Consider the following 17,792-nt stretch of genomic DNA (forward strand, 5'->3'; position numbering starts at 1 on the left):
ACTGTTACAAGAAACTCAGCTTTGACTACCTTCAAAGGCAATGGAAAACCAGAATATGAAAAGCATTTTTTTAATTTTTTTTACATTTTTTTGTACATTTAGCAGAATCTTTCTTTGGTTAATCAGACTTTCCCAATGAGCAGTAATAATTCATAACTTTATAGATAATGGACTATGATAGGACAGATCTGAGTCAGTGCTTGCCTTAGAATCAGCTGTAGATGCCATAGGAATGTAGATGATGGGATCAGCTTGGGTCAGGGAGGGGGTTTGGAGAGGTACCTGGCAGAGCAATTACCTAGTGAAGGTGAATAAGTTTGCTGTGAATATAAATGCCTATTGTATTTATCTCTCATTTTTAGAAATAATAAATATTATTTATTTATAGATATTGCTAAGTGAATTTCAAACAATGCTTTCCATATTTCTATTTTAACATGAATGTAAATGTTTTTTCAATATAGAAAATATATTTTTAAATTTTTCATTGTAATATAATTATGTCATTTTTCCCATTCACTCACCTTGCTTCAAATTTTCTTATATATCTCTTTTTGTTCTATTTTGAATTCATTCCCTCTTTTGCCATAAATTACTGTTTAATGCATATATGCATATGGACATTCATATGTATTTGTAAATTCTTAAATACAAGCTGTTACTTGTATGTGTGTTTTCAGGGCTGACCATTTGGTTTTGGATAACCAATTGGTGTTTTCTTCCCTAAGAAAGTCTATTTCTCCCGTTCTCAGTGTTCCTTTGTTGCCTGTAGTTCTTTATGTAGGACTAAGGTCTCATGATCCTTCCTTCCCCATCCACTTTAGCATGTATATAGCTCTTGTTCCTGATAAGGTCATGTTTAAACAGTCTTGTTGGTGAGACTTTAAAGGTGTAGCTTCTGACAGTACTAAGAGACATGCTCACAAAAACTCTGATCCTCTAGCTCTTACAATCTTTCTCTCTCCTCTTTCACAATGTACCCTGAGCCTTAGGTGAAGTTGTTGCTTTATTCAGTCGGACGAGGTTCCTCAACTCTGTGCTTTGATTGGCTGTGATTTTTTGTAGCAGTCTTTGTCTGTAGCACAGAAGAGTTTCACTGATGAAGAGTGAGGACTACACTTACTTGTGGGGATAAGGACACATATTTAGAATGCAGTTAGAGATCATGCTGGTTTAGTCAAGTGGCAGATGTAGTTCTCTTCAAAGATCCAAGATTTCATTAGCTCTGAGTAGTTGGTTAGGTTTCCAGTACCATGATTACTCTCCTGTTAAAAAGTCTTTAGAGAGGTGCTTGTTCCTGCCAAGTGTGACAATACTTAGAGCTATTATGTCACACTGGTCATGGTTACCATAGATGTCATTGCTGGATAGGACTGCTAGTTGCTTTCCTCCTTCAGAAGCTTGCATGGTTTCCTCAGGAAGGAGGCATTGAAGTCAGTTTCAGTTGAGGGGTCTCTTGGACCTATGTCGGAAGTGTATGGTGTTTTCAACAGTAGGACTTACTTTCCACCTCAAGAGGCAACTAAAGGCAGCAGCAATAGTCCGCAAGTTTTGTGAGTCTCTAGAAAACCCTGACCAAAAGCTCAAAAAGAGGTTTCTGGTATACAGTGTTAAGGTTTCTGTTACGTGGTTGTTGGCTCTCAGAGGAAACGTTGTTAACCACAATGAGAAATTTCATTTAAATTATTCATGTATATTTATATACAGACTTACAATTATCATTTTGATTTTTTAGTAGATACTTGATAGTATGATTACTTACGACTTTTTTTTCAGATATCCTTAATGTTATTTTACCCTCTTCTCTCTTTCTTTCATATTTATCTTCTTCCATCCTCCCTAATTAGAGCCCCTTTTTTTTCTTATTTTCCTGATCAGATCACCTTTCTTATTCTATCTTAAATCTCTATATCACATAAACAAATCTGCATTAGAAGATACTTTCCATTCCTAGGATCCCATTATATATGCTTATTTCATAATAGTAATCATTTTTAAAAAGTATATTTGAAGATATCCAGGAGATGCAAAAAGTACAGCCTATTCTATATATTCTGGCAATATTTTATAATAGCCATGTAAGAAGTGGTAGCCTAGAATATCTTTTAAATAGTTGAATCTATCACATCAAATGTCACCAGTCATTTACAGGAGAAACCCATAGAGTTTTTAATAATAATTCACTCTCCCATGTAAAGTCTTGGGTAAAATAAGAATAACTTGAGAATTTGGAGTTGATGAACATTTGTGTTTTTCCTTGTAAATTAATAAATTGTCTTTTAGTATCTTGTGTTGCCTCTTGTAGTAGAATATTGTTTCAAGGTGTGTTACTTTCGTTTATGTTCTGGAACATTTGTTTAATAATGCAAAGATGTGTTTGATTAAAAAAAATTCACCTGTAGTCAGGAAGCTGCGTCAGCAATTAGCTGACAGGAAGCAGTAGGGAGGAGCCAGATGGAGAAGGGTTTTTTTTATGGAGGGGCGAGGAGAAGCACAAGGGCTTTGGGGAGGAGGAGAGCAAGGAGAAGAGGTGAGCTACTTGCTATTCAGCCACTCCGAAGAGCGGGATTCCACCTTAACCTTTGAATCTTAAGTTCTTTAGAGGGACAGAGGTCTAGTTAAGTTTCTTTCATAGCTGTGCATGAGTCGGAGCCTGAGGGAACAGAATTTTCTCTGGCCAGGGCCCTTGCAGCAAAACAGCTGCTGGTAGAGGCAGAGTTACAGTTGCTGATTCGGACAGGGATGGCTTAAAAGGCAGCAACAATTAAATTAAAGGACAACAACCTCCTTTCAACCTGATAAGTGGCATCTGTCTGTGGAATCCATGTTTTCTTAGTGAGCTGGCTAAAATGACTTCTGATCCTGCCAGGCTGAGAAGCAGCCTTGGTAGAACAGGTTTGTCATGGAGAGAGAGGATGCTGGGCAATCTGGTTGACTGAATGAAGAACTCCAAGTGAACTCTCTCCCTTTGTCTCATTGTACACAAATTTAGAAATGCAAAAGAAGTTTTGTTTTGGTAGCTTCTCAATAAATACATAGACAATTATTAGATACATCTGTAAAGAAAACAGAGTGTCTTCTTGCCCCGTACCTTAACCTTCTTTTTACTTGATTTCTAAGGGAAAATATTTTTGTTGTTTTTTTAAGAAAGACAGCAGTCTTTTCATGGAAGTGGGGCATCAGAACCTCAACTCTGTCTCTCTGGGCTCCCTGTGCACAGTTTGTTGGTTGCAGACATATATTTCTTCCAAGATAAGTGTATGCATGTCTGTTTTTCCATGTAATGGATTGAAAAGGTGCATGATACGGAATGCTTATGTTACCAAGGGTTTCAAATGTCATAACTTTGAAACAAAAACTTTCAAGTCCCCACAGTGACTGTAAACAGAATCAGGAAGAGCTTATGTAACCAAACAAATAATCCTTATTCCATTTATCCTTTTATTTCCTCTTTTTATATGATGATTCTTAACAAAACTCCAGAAATCAGTACTGGCTGCAATCTCATTGCTTCATTGTCAGCAATGAAATAGAAACAGAAATCAGTTACTCACCATTACACCCTTCTGTAATTCACTGGAACATCAAATCAGATTCCTCCAACTCTAGTAAGGTCTTGTCTTTAAGTTTCTGGTAATAAAGTGCCCTAGCACTAGGCCAGATTTTTAAGTAATGTTCAGAGTTCAGGTGAACCCTGTGCTGGGTGTCACCCTGTGTCGTCTCCTGCTTTGACTGTGGTGATTTTGGTGGTGCCACTGAACCCTGTCATTTGTTTTTAAAAGAAAGCAAACAAGGCCGCTGTATTCATTGAAGGGATGAAATTATTCATTTTATATTATACCATAAACTCCAATGTGTTACTCAAAAGGATTCAGCAACATTCTTTATGTGATTGAAAAATAAAAGTGTTCAATGAAACATCCTAAATGTATTCTTTTCTGCATTCCAGTTTTTCTCTCCAGAATCATTCCCAGTTCTCCTTTATTAAAATATTTCTAAGATAACATACAAAACAGTGAGTTTCATTGACCTCTGCTCCAACGTCCCCTTTTCCTTATTTGTTGTGCAGACCCCCCCTTTCCCCAATACTCCCATCCATTCTATTTTCATGTTACATGAATTTCATTAACCTCCTTCCCTAACCATTTCCTCTCTATTTAGGTCTTCTTTTCTAAAATCCTTCTTATCATGCATGGTTTGTTTTTGTTGCTGTGTTGTTATTTTTTAACTTGACACAAGCTAGAGTTTCTGGGGAGAGGGAACCCAATTCAGAAAATGCCTCTATCAGGCAAGTCTATTGAGCATTTTCTTTATAAACTGATGCAGAAGGGTCAGCCCTCTGTGAATAGTGCCACCCCTAGGTAGGTGGTCCTGGGGTGTATAAGACAACAAACTGAGTAATCCAGGAGGACCAAGATGGTAATCAGCACTGATCCATGGCTTCAGGTTCATGATCTGACTTCCTTTGATAGGCTACAGCAGCTCTTGCCCTTCCTCATCAAAGAAACACTGAGTTTCTGCACCTTCTAAAGTTAAAACCCAAGCAATAGATGCACAGATGCTTCACAAACCTATGAGAACACTGATCTTCCTGAGTCTAGCCCCACATGAAATTTCACTCAGATTTATAATATAGTCACCACTCTAAAAAGGAAAATTGAACTAATATTATACCGTTTATTAACAATGGAATATTCCCAGCTTCTTACATTTCATTACAACAACTTTTGGAAAGTTTGTTCCCATAAATATTCAGTATAAAGAGGGATTTGTGATTTGTTAGCCAGTGGTGTCTGGTACTTGCATCTTTGAACACATTGTTAATTAACTGGCAAACAAGTTTGGAATGTATGTGCTTCAATTCTCCCTGTTATTTCTATATAATAATTTTATTATATATTAAAGAGTACTTTCCAAATGACCTTTATTCAGACAAAGTAGCACTTGAGGAAATAAAGGCAGAAAAATAATATTAATTTAATAAAATGTCTCTCAGTGCAAATCAAAGAATATGTATTATATTATGGATCCCAGTGCCTAATGGTATTCATTTTCATCAGAAATTTACTCTCCATAGATATAGTAAAAATAACATGCAAATTTGCCCCACTGTGAATGAGATCAAGTCATGCCTATGTGTGTGATGTCATTTACACAAAACCTGGACAGTAATAGCCTAGAACCAGTGGGCAGGGATCTCTGTTCCTCGGTGCTTGCAATTCCTCTTACCTAATTAACTCTTACACTGCTGTGGTAAAATGATTGCTTTGCTTTAAATTACTTGATAATGTGCCACTGTCTTTTGATTTTTACACATTTGCCATTCCTTTGAACCAGCATGTGCTCTTTTTTAAACAATGTTTCCTTATTGTACAACCTAGGATGTACCAAAGAAATTATGAAAAATAAACAATGAAATTAGCAAAGATTACCATTTCCTAAGCAAGATGAGCTCCTATCAGAAGATCACCATAGTTTCAAATGTATGTCTTCTCTTCCAGATGACTATGAAAGATATAAGCCTAGACACTAGAAAATGTTCCAGATGAGCAGAAATTGTTAGATTCTATTCTAGCAACATTGAGCCAAATTTTTCCAGCGTGTAGCCAAATGTTCCTTATGACTGGCTGGTCTATTGTAACATTTTAAAAGGAATATGTATTGTACTTCATGAGATTACAATATTTCGTCCTGATTTTTAGAAGGTGACTCCCCCAGAAGTCACATACACATCAAAACTTTAACTGAAGCTAGATCTGTGCTTTTCTCCCATGCTGGCTACTTAGATTTTTGTTGACTTTCCCCCTGCTATGGTCTTCTTTGGAATTTGGGTAAAAGCATATTTATGCTTTTAGAAATAACAACACGATTTCTAAAATGTTTTAAAGCTTTTGAAGCATTTCATATTTACTCTGTGACAGAATCTTAAAATAAATGTAGATAAGGCATATATTGGTATTACCCTTCCACCACAGCTATAAATGCAGTTAAGGTGTATATTGGTATTACCCCTCCATTATAACTACAAACCTGGGGTTCCAGGCATTAATTGATAGAGACTTCCTTTCAGACTCATTAGCTAAATTGTGCTATTTGACATGATTTTCCATTTCTAAAATATTTACTAATTTTCCAAGGAAAACATATCAGAATCACTTAGGTTGAAACTAGATTCTGTATCACATATGCCAATATTTTAATTAACCTACACAATATTGAATGTATGCCAGAAAATATTAGATGACTAAATAACAAGCAAATTGAAAAGTTCAAGCTAAACGTATCAGTCTTGTGATAATTAAAACCATCTTGCTTATTTTGAATTTTAAAAAGTAGCCATAAGTTAATTGTCACAGGTTTTGTGCTTTTTTCATTTAAAAAATCTGTTTATTTATTTATTTTCTTAAATTCAAGATGATAATAGACATGATTAGACAAGAGCATGATAACCATTGAAGTATATGTTACTTTTAATTTTTCAATTTAAATAATTTATAAGTATTTTCCTATGGGGCAATAGCTTTTATTTTAGCCTAAGCTGTGCAGCTGCAAACTCTCATGGAGAAATAGCAGTGATACCACACAAGGTGGTTAAACAGCTTATGAATTAAGCCCTATATAAGCAAATTTCTTTGTAAGTAATTTATACTGTATGGTAAACTTGTATCCAACTAGAACAGCAAATTAAAACATTAATCACATGTGTAAAATTTAGGGCCTCGTGCATACAGAAAAAAATATTAGGGAAATACATTTTCTTGTATTGCTGAAATAAATATTCCACATATGCAAGGCAGTCTAATCCTTCTCATTATGGTGTGGATGAAGATGAACATTAAGCCTATATAACATTTCTTCCTGAATTAGTCGATACCTCATTTTAGTGGGTCACACATATTTCCCAATGTGAAATGCCCATGTTCAGTCAGATTTGCAGTCCCTTTTCCCTGGCTGCTCAGGCTTTCCATCAGTGTTAGGGAACCACGGTGATTATTCCATATCACACACTGATGAGATGGCAAAACAGTTACAAGCTCTCTCCCCTGCATTAAGCAGGTTGTAAGCCATGGAAAACTAACTTTCCCTGAAATTATTAAGCATTCCAGTGCCCTGTACCAATGCAGGCAGCCTGCCAAAACACATTCAAGACACCAACCCTATTCTCAAGCACATTTTAATCCAGCTGTTCCTCACAAAAAATCCAGCATGCCTTGATTTACTGTTTTACTTAATTAGAATGTAAAGTATGAAAGACCATCTCATCCAATATAAGCATCTTGAATGATATGTTAAACTTTATCAAATGCAGTGAGGTTTTGTTAAGTCTGTGTGCATTTTATTCTCATAACAAAATACTAAATTATGTGTGTAGGACCACTGTTCCTGGCATTAGCAAACTGAAAGAACATGAAAGTATTCAACTTCTATTTTATAGACAAATATGCAGTGTACATTTCAAGTTCTACAAAATATGCCTGAACGTGGTTTAGGAAATAAAATATGAAAGCTTCTTTAAAACAATAAATTTTATCATCTTCATGCAATTCTAAGGTAGTGCTGTTAGCCAGCCTTCATTGAGACCAGGACACTGGTTCTCTGATAGAGCACTCTCGGTAGGAGGGGTTCTCTAGACGGGGCTTAGCAGAAGCCTCAGACTATATGACAGTTTTGTGATACGAGAAATGGCAAAACTCAGATTTTATTCTGCAAAATAACTTTAAGCACAAACACCTAAAGTTCCTTGCAGATTGAAAGTTCGGGCAAAAATAGAGTAAAATACTTGGGAAGAAGTAATACCAAATGTTTTAGGCTGGGTGCTAAACTAACTTTATTCTTTTAAAAAATTAAACACGTACTCAGGACCTCACATTTTAAAAAACGTACCACTTCTTTACGTCCTCTAAAATTGCTCCTACATGTGATACAGGCTGTGCATAGCTACTAAACTTGATACTACATATAACACAACCATGATAGAAACAATTGGATTTAGTCTTTGTGCAATTCAAATAAAGAATTAGATTTCCATGAGTTTCTAACTCAACCCTTTCCTGAATTGCCCCCACCATATAAACATACCAAAATAAATGAGAAACAATACAAAATCTTAAAAGGAGTTGTCTCAACAAGAAGAACTATCTTTAAGATTCTAATATAATAGGTTTACATTATTATTAAAGCCATTTTGTATTGTTATAAGAAGCATACAGAATACAACCAATTTATATTACATAATAGACTTACTACCCTTTCCTGACATATTTCATGACTAAAACAGAAATTTGTCTTTCAAAATAACAACAAAGTCCATGACCTGATTTAAGCAGGGGAGGGTGTACACTCATTTCTCACTTGTGTACTTAAATAACCATTTTAGATTCATATGTTTACAGATAATAATGAACTCATTTTCTTACAAAGGTTCATTCAGTTATTCAATAGCTAAATTAGGCTTCATTTAATGATTTTAATGAAAAGTCTATCTTTTATTATAAAGTCTATCTGAGTTATATTTTGTGATGGCAAACCAATTCATTTTATAATAAAAATATTCAGTTAAATCTCAAGTTTTTATTGCTTAGGATGACACACTTTTCAGATTATGTTGCCATAAGAATTGGTTATTTTGAACAACATGATTCCTTTATCTGTATTTTAATTCTAAAATCTATTAATATAATTTCTGTATTTCTGGACCAATAAATGTGATCCCATAGACTTCCTAAACTATTTTGTATAAGTTAAAATATTTGCTTATTGAGTAATAAGCACTATGGGTGAAATTACATCATAAGTCAGGGCATACAGCCAAAAATGAGATAGAGGAGGAACAAAGATTAAGAGGAATTTGAGAGTGCAGCAATGAGAAGCCACAGGTCAGTGCAAAGGATACAAAGTAAGATCCAAGAATACAAGCTTTGTGGAAATACTCAAAGACAATGAAACACAGATCATGAGGTCAAACCTGCTGTCAATGCTGCACACCTCCCTCCTGTCTGGAAGGCTACCCTAGACCAGCATTCCAATACATGCTTAAAGCCTGTATGAAATTCCCTATGAAATAAACAAGTTTAATTTGGGTAACATCCGTTTATACAAGCAGTGCCCACTTCAAGTAAGTATGTACATTCTATCTACAGAAACTGTGCCCAACAATCAACTCTAGCCTTTAGCTGTTATGACAGCTGTTATCTGATGCTTATTTCAGAGGTCTCGCCATCCTGACCCCAGACACAGCAATAATAAGCAATCCTGACTCCCTTGCATAGTTCCAGCTTTGTTGACTCTTGGCCTGAGCACTTATGAGCACTCCAGCAATTCAACATCTTCTGCTGCCAATGGATCGTGGTCCTTCTTGTATCCCTTAAGAACTGCTGATGGACCAAATGCTTCCTCTGGTTCTGAACTGGACCTGACAGAACTACCATCCTTGATTTTGTCCAGAAAACCAACTTTGACAAAACTGAAATAAGAATTTGGAAGCACAAGCCCCTTCTTAAGTAATAAGGATGAGATACGGTGATTCTAACCTGAGAAAAATTGTACCCCTTTCTTCTCCACCTTTGTTTCCTCCATCAGAAAGATTGATGAATCTTTTACTCCTTGGCCACTAACCCAGGCTTTATTTTATTGAATGTATAATCATGAATTTCTTTCTCTGGAGTTAAACTAAAGTTGTGTTTCTGGCGTGCTTAAATCTTTGCATAGTATAAGAAAAGTCTTTTCCAAGAATACTACGTTTTCAGTTACTTTTAGAGTACAGAACATAAGATCAGCTGGTTTCTTCTTAGTAGATGCACGAAAACGGTGACACTTACATATTTCTAAGATGCACACTTAACATATTCATCCTTGGTATTCACCAGAGAAAGAACAACATTGACCAAAAATACTATTAAAATATATTCCTCTTCACTAAAGCTATTTTGCATGCTCGCATTGCTGAGAGTAATTAGAATCACATTTTAAGTCTCTCATTTGTACTGTACGACTAGAGCAAGCAATGTGATGCTTTGATGATCAATTCTCAAACTAGCTTATAATTTTAGGCTAAAATATGTTTATTTGAATCCTAACAAGTATAAATTCTAAAAGTAAATTTTTTCAGAGATAAATTTCCATCATAAAAATTGAAATATTGGGTCGAAATTTGAATCATTTGAATAGACACTAAAGAGTCCAACAAATAAATCCTTATTAAAACAAATCAAAATTGCTGCATTCTCTTCTAGTTTCCTATGAAAACTTTAAGGAAGAGTATAAATTCTTCATTTTTTATCTGGCCAACTAATAATGTGATGGAATCAAGTTATAACCAATATATATCTAGTATATTTAAACTGTGGTTGGATTCACGGATTAAAATTAGCTTAATGATAATTGTTTTAAGGTTATATTTTGGACTTCACAGTTCTAAAGTTCACTTACTCATGTGTGAAATGGATCTTTTCCAACATCTGGAGTGAACAATTGAACTAACATGTTTTGACATACACAAAGAGCACTACTAACTTTTCTTGCATAAAAACAGACTTGTTTTATACTCCAGCAATCCAAGCTATATACAGACTTACAAAACCTGAACTTAATTCACAGAACAAATATTTAGAGCTTGCAGCCAACAATAAACAAAGGAAAGACTGATTGAGAAAAGTGATCAAAATAAAAGTCAGTTTCAGCCAAGGCACCAATAAATGTGGTGACAAACTGCCATTTTTCCTTTACTGATAGAACATTAATTTCATTGATTTCCTTACATTTGGGTTGTGGGTGGGTCTCAATACCTGTACTACATTTTATCATGAAAGCGAAAAGGAGTTTTGAAGAGTTTTCCTTATGCTTATAGAATGTGGTCCTCTGCTGCTAGGTGTATCAGTAATTCAGTTGCTGTAAGCTAATGAAGAAATGAAATCATTTGCCTTTTTCTTGTCTCCTTCTTAAAGAGGTTGCATTTTGTGCTGACAGTGCACAGCTGATAAAGCAGCAATTTCTGAAAAGCTAGCTCATTTAGTTACTCTCAGAGCCCCTGCTGACATCACGGACATTTTCTCCAAATATGCAAATGCTGTAAGTCACTTTCTAAGATGCATGCATATATTTCCAAAATTGTTATTATTTTATGATCAACTAGGCATAAATACGGAGGCATACTAGTTTGCTGGCTTTGTAATGTCACACTCATGAAATGACTTTAAAAAAATGAGATTTGGTAGGAATCTGTCATAGCCCCGTAGATCTTTAAAGGTGAGTTATTCCTTTTATATAGAGTGGGGGTTATTTTAAGGCCTTCACATTATACAAACATAAAAAAAAAGGAGGCAAAAGCCCATGAGCTCAGCAAACTTAAATACCTGGGAGACAATGGTACTGTGAGCTACGCTCAACACACAACTTTTGAAATACAGTGCAGATGCAGTGAGCATGGAATACTATCTTATTTAAATGTCTGTATTAAGCACAACCACTCTCTGCTAAAAATGGGGAAAAAACAAACAAGTCATATTCATCAAAGTAATTGTGTAGGTACTTTCAGTACCAAAATGCCTAGAATGAAGGATTGAACTGCTAACGGCAGCAGTGACAGCCATGAATCATGGTAGGCTACTCCGGGGCCTTTACCACCATAAAACAAAAGATGTAGATGAAAAATGCTGCAATTAAGTGATTTGATTTCTGCCCCCTTTTTCCTACTGCATTCGTGCATGGCTGCACAGCAAAGATTGATGGGAAAAATTACTCTACGTGATCTCTGACAGAGCCTTGGAACAATTCTATAAGGGGGGAACATACAAATCAAAGCAGCTTTCTTGTATTCAAACAAAATAATACATATAAAGCAAATACTTTAGCCTATATCCAAAGCACTAAACATTTGCATGCACACATAAATTGTTAAGAAATGCTCTGCTATCAAAGCCAAACTCACGGATTTTCCAGCTAGTTGGGTTATACTGATATTTGTTTAAATAAATATTCAATCAGTACTGCCGAGTGGCATCCTCAATATGTCTGTGCTCAGAGTACAAATTACAGATACAAATTTGTGGAGGTAAAACATTCTTATCTTTTATATCAATAAATTATTAATGAAAATACACACAAAATAAAATAATAGAAAATTTCACTGACTACTCAACTTCTCTGTCATTATAGTCATTTAGAGGGACATTTTTAATGGGTATTCACAACTCAGTAGGGTTCCTACATACAAAAGAGTCAGCCTTGAATGCCAGGGAGTATTTTATTGTGGTTCGTAGATACATGCTGAACATGCTAAATTTGCAACTTGTACTGAATAAAATAAACAATATAGCTAATATGAAGAAAAGATAATTCCTATTATCAGAGGCTGTAGAGAAATTATGTGGGTTTCATTTTCAAAGGAGAGGTCATTTGGATTCAGCTGGCTGTAGGAAATGCACAGTTTGTTTAGTTTGAATCTATACACTAGAACCTCCCCTCCCTCCAGGGGAAGAAATATGTATGTAATTGTTTTTGTTGTGTTACTGAGGCTGCATTTTAAGACTACTGGCACAGTGCATTTTTTTACATTCTTTCCATAAATGCATATACATCTGTTTCAAATATTGGGGTGTTATAAATAGTTGCTTAAAAATAGGATTTTATAATACAGTAAACAATTTCAATACTAATATTGATTTCTGATTTTGAGAAAGCTTAACAAATATTTTAAATTATCACTTTACTGTAGCATCTCAAATTCCTCCTAAAATGTGTTCTCAATTACTATGGCTTCATTAGTGGATTATATAATAACCATTTAGGATAAACTTTAGAAATAATAGTATGGTTTTATGGAATATCACAAATTTGAAGAGCAAGAAATTTCAGCTAATTAACAGTATTGGGTGAAGCCACATGAAATCCTCAGGGATTTTGTTTATTTTGTGGGTTTTTGTAAGTAAAACATGGTCAACAATCATAATCAGTGTGGCTCAACATACACTGGTTTGGTATAGTAGGAACATTCAGCTTCAGTTTTCCTGCACATAAAATATTCAGGTAACAATTAAAAAGATGAGTGTAGAGAGCTGCACTGTAGAGGACTCCCACTACTCAACGGCTCAATCTAACACGGCAGTGTAGGGTGCTGGGTATCGCCCCCACAACACTGCCATATATTGAAAAAAGGGTCACTATAGCCCTCAAATACTCAATTACCCACACAAGGAAAGTTTGATTATGTTTACAGAAGTAAGAAAAACATATTCATGTCATCCTAAGAATATTACATTGTTTAAAACAGTCAATGACACCATCTTCTAAAATTTAAAATATATGTTTTACTTTTTGCTTTTGCTTTTTGTTAGGACATTATTCACATATAATATATCAAACATATTTTAAATGTGCAATTTGTTAATATTTGGCAAATTCATATAACTGTGAAGTTTCCATGACAATCTAAATGCTGTGACTATTCATCACAAACAGCTACCCTCATCTCTCAACTTTTCCTGACTTATTAATATATATTCTGACACTACAAATTATTGCCTGTTCCTTTGACTCAGTAAAACGATTTTAGAATTCCCCCATGATTTTAGGTTCCTCATCAGTGCTGTGCAGTATTCAATTTTATGGATATACCACCTTTTAAAAAAATTGATACCTTTTGGTGAACATTTGGTTTGTTTCTATGTTTATCCAACACGGATAATGCCACCATAACATTTCCCTTTTTCTTTTGATGCTATAAAGAGAATGAAAGATGACAAACTAGGAGAAAATACTTGCTAAGTATACAATTGATAATTTGTAACCAAAAGTTTAAGAAGTAAGCTATTAAAAAATAGTAATAAGAAAATAAACAAACATATTATAAATGAATAAACATCTTAAATATATTTGTCATGGTTTCTTCCAGTTGCTGTGATAAAATGCCCTGAAAAAAAAAAAAAACCAGAAATCAAACAAACACAAAGAAAATGCACATATGGTAAAAAAAAAAAATATTTATTTTAGCTTACAATTTGAGGGTATATTCTGTCACAGCAGGGAAGACAAAGCTGAGGGAAGTTGACGGGCTGGTCACACTGCATCTATGTCAAGATGAGAGACGTGAACACGTGCGTGCTCAGTTGATTGCTTACTTGTGCTCAGCTCCACACATAGAGCTCAGAAAACCCTGCCTGTGGAATTGTGTTATCCACGCATGATGAGTCTTCCCACATGCATTAATGTAATTAGGAAATCCTGTCATATACATGCCCACAGGACATCTTCCCTCAGACATGCCCACAGGACATATCCCCATAGACATGCCCACAGAACATATCCCCACAGACAAGCCCACAGGACATATCCCCACAGACATTCCCACAGGATATCTCCCCACAGACATGCCCACAGGACATCTGCCCACAGACATGCCCACAGGATATCCCCCCACAGACATGTCCACAGGATATCCCCCCATAGACATGCCCACAGGATATCTCCCCACAGACATGCCCACAGGATATCTCCCCACAGACATGCCCACAGGATATCTCCCCACAGACATGCCCACAGGACATCTGCCCACAGACATGCCCACAGGATATCCCCCCACAGACATGTCCACAGGATATCCCCCCATAGACATGCCCACAGGATATCTCCCCACAGACATGCCCACAGGATATCCCCCCACAGACATACCCACAGGATATCCCCCCCACAGACATGCCCATAGGACATCCCTTCCCAACAGACATGCCCATAGGACATCCCTCCACAGACTAACTCCAGGCCAGCATAATGTCATTGAGATTCTTCTCAGGTGATTTTAGATTGTGTCCAGTTGACAAAATAAACCATCCCAATTTCCAAAAAGGTAAACAAAGCAAGTCAGAGTGCACAGAGATAACCAAATTCATGATCATCGCAGAAACACATGCTTGAAGCACAGTCCAATGTCCCTTACCACAGTGGCTAAACTCAGTAAGAATTTATCATGCCAATTATCAGGAAGGCTATAGAAAATTTAGACTTTTATAACTACTATTAGAAATGTAGATGATTCGGAAAAAAAAAAAAAAAAAAAAGAAATGTAGATGATTCGGCCTTTTTGGCAGATACGAAACATGATTTTTGTTATAAGCTAAACATGTATCAGTGATTCAGAATGATTCAGGAATCACTTTCTTTGTAAACTTACCTGTTATTATTAATTACTAGCCACCTTAATTCTCATTTTTCCTCTCCCTATGACAACACAGATGTTAAATACTATCCATATGCTGTTGGTGTACATCTTCAGATCCATATCACAGGATTCTTCACCAAACAAGCTAATATTCAATGCTTATTTACTTAACCCGAGAGCAGTTCTTAGAAAGGTTTTCCAGTCTCAAGGAATAGCATCGCTGTCTTCCCAGGCCCTGGAGCACCTGGTATCTTTATATCCATCACTGCTTTATGCTGCTCCCTTCCTGACACACATATAAAGCCAGTCAAGAATGCCCATTACATATATCTCCAAAATGTGTTTAGAATCTGCCCAATGTTCTTCATTTACATTGCTACTTACACACAAATTTAGACTATCATGTATTAAATTGCAATGGTGAATTCCTCCTAATAGCTCTTTTTATATTCCTTGAAATTCAACCTCTACTTTCCTACAGTATCTAGAAAATATTTTGAAACCTAAATCAGACTTTATCACTTTTCTTCTTAAATTCTACAACAGCTTCTCTTCTATTTTGAATAGGATCCAAACTCTTACATAGTCTGAGCCATGTAGCATCCAGCTCTGCCAGGTTCCCTTAACATCAATGATGCTAACCACCTTGCCTTCTTTATCTTCTTTTAAAACCAAAGTCCATTTCATCTTTGGCTTTTGTACTGGACCTGATATCCACAGATCTTTCTCACACATGGTTCTATAGTTCAAATATCATTACTCTAGTGAATTTCCCTTCACCACTAAGTCAGTTTCTATTCCTTTACCCTTACACCAACATGGCATCTTATTAAGTGATTTATTATCCTGTGTGCTTCTGTGTTATCTGCCTAACTTCCTGTAGGGTGTTGTCAATACAATGAAACTACTGAAATCTTCAAGAATAATGTTCATCTTATGTTTGCTGGATCCCAAACAATTCTTGGCAAGCATGGATCAATAAACTAATATTTATGAAATCTATTGCATGAAAAAATTTATTTGGTTGATAAATTTATGTGAACTTTAAAGGTAATTTTAACTTTCATATCACTTTTAGGGGATATTCTAAAATTTTATTTACCTGTATGAGAATAAAAATTAAATGCTGAAGAAGAAACTTGGAAGAACAGGACAAGAGCACTGAATTTGGTTACTGAATTGTGTAATAGAATGGTAGTTCTTACAGTGCTTAAGTAAATGGAAGGTTAGAAATGTTGCTTGATGAGCAATGATCCTGAGAAGAATACAAAGCACAAAACAGGCATCACACTGCTGTCTTGCCTCCATTCATCTTGTTTATAGCAGCTACATATAGCTGGGATTACTTAGTGCCTAGAATATCTTCATTTTATATTACATGGGCACTACCTAGAGTTACATAACAAGTTATATGACTGCCCTATAATCGACAAGAGTTAAACCACAGCTGTGTAGTTGAGCCTCAAAACCCTCAGAATGAACATTTACTTGATTATTTCTAGGGCCTTTGGGTGTCACCATTCTTATTAAAAGGAAAAAATTAGATACTTTTTTCCAATTTTTTTCTTCCAACTTAGTGGTGACACCACCGTAATAATCTGTATTTTTCTCTTTTCAAAATAGTAATTAATACAGTATTCAAAAGAAGGAAAATTATTTGATTCCTCAGAAGGTATAAAAATGAAATCAGTCATCAGTGATCTAGGTTGCCAGCTATTCCCAGCAGAATCTTTAAGAGAAAGGGACTCCAGAGCTCATGCAGCCCAGAGCACAGGGGCTACAGTGATGAGACAGTATACTCATGGCAGCAACCCAAAGGAGTCATTAAGATGGACACAGAGAGCCAGCGACTGTGGCCTCTCCTAGAGGGAGTGATGTGAAGAGCCCTGGGGATCATCCACTTAGTGTCGTTTCCAGAGGAAGAAACTGTCCTGGAAACAGGGGCTGAAGGCAAGAGAGCTAATAATGAAAGTAGAGGACTTTGAGTTGTTTAAGCTGAAAAGTACAATTTGAATTTCCTAATCCTCATAGGAGAGCATGCTAGAAGAGGTCTGTTGGAAAAAAAAAAAAAAAGAAAACCCACATAACTCACTGTAGGAGGAGAGTTTAAAAGAGGAATTTAAATTCAGCTCCCAGACTGCATGTTATTACTCAATGCTTAACTTAGCTGATTCATAAATATGGCTATTAGTTTATAGGTGGTGTCAGATGTGTTTGTGAATTAGACAAATTAAGTGAAAGCTTCCCTTTATAAACCTTATCAGATAATTGGATATTTCCATGCTAACAGAGCTTTGACTCCCATCCAGTGCCACAAGGAAAGGGGAGATTATTATTGATCATCTATAACCCAATTTCTTCAGAGAGTAGACAAAGAACAACAACAACAAAAACAAAATAAATTCAATAAAAAATGGGCACAAGCCTAAATGAGCAAAATGAAAACAAAACTAGAGAAGCCTATGATCTTGAAAACTGTTTTATTGAGATCACTTTCCCTCAAATGAGTTTTATTTTGAAGTGGTTTTACTCATGAACAAAAAGTAACCTAGGTCTGGGGGGACACTGGTAAATAGTTCTTTATCTTGAATTTTGAGCATTTATGATGAAAGAGGAAATAGTTATCTGGAATTCAGGAGCA

This window comes from Peromyscus maniculatus, chromosome 2 (genome assembly GCF_049852395.1).
Source record: "Peromyscus maniculatus bairdii isolate BWxNUB_F1_BW_parent chromosome 2, HU_Pman_BW_mat_3.1, whole genome shotgun sequence".
NCBI lineage: Eukaryota > Metazoa > Chordata > Mammalia > Rodentia > Cricetidae > Peromyscus > Peromyscus maniculatus.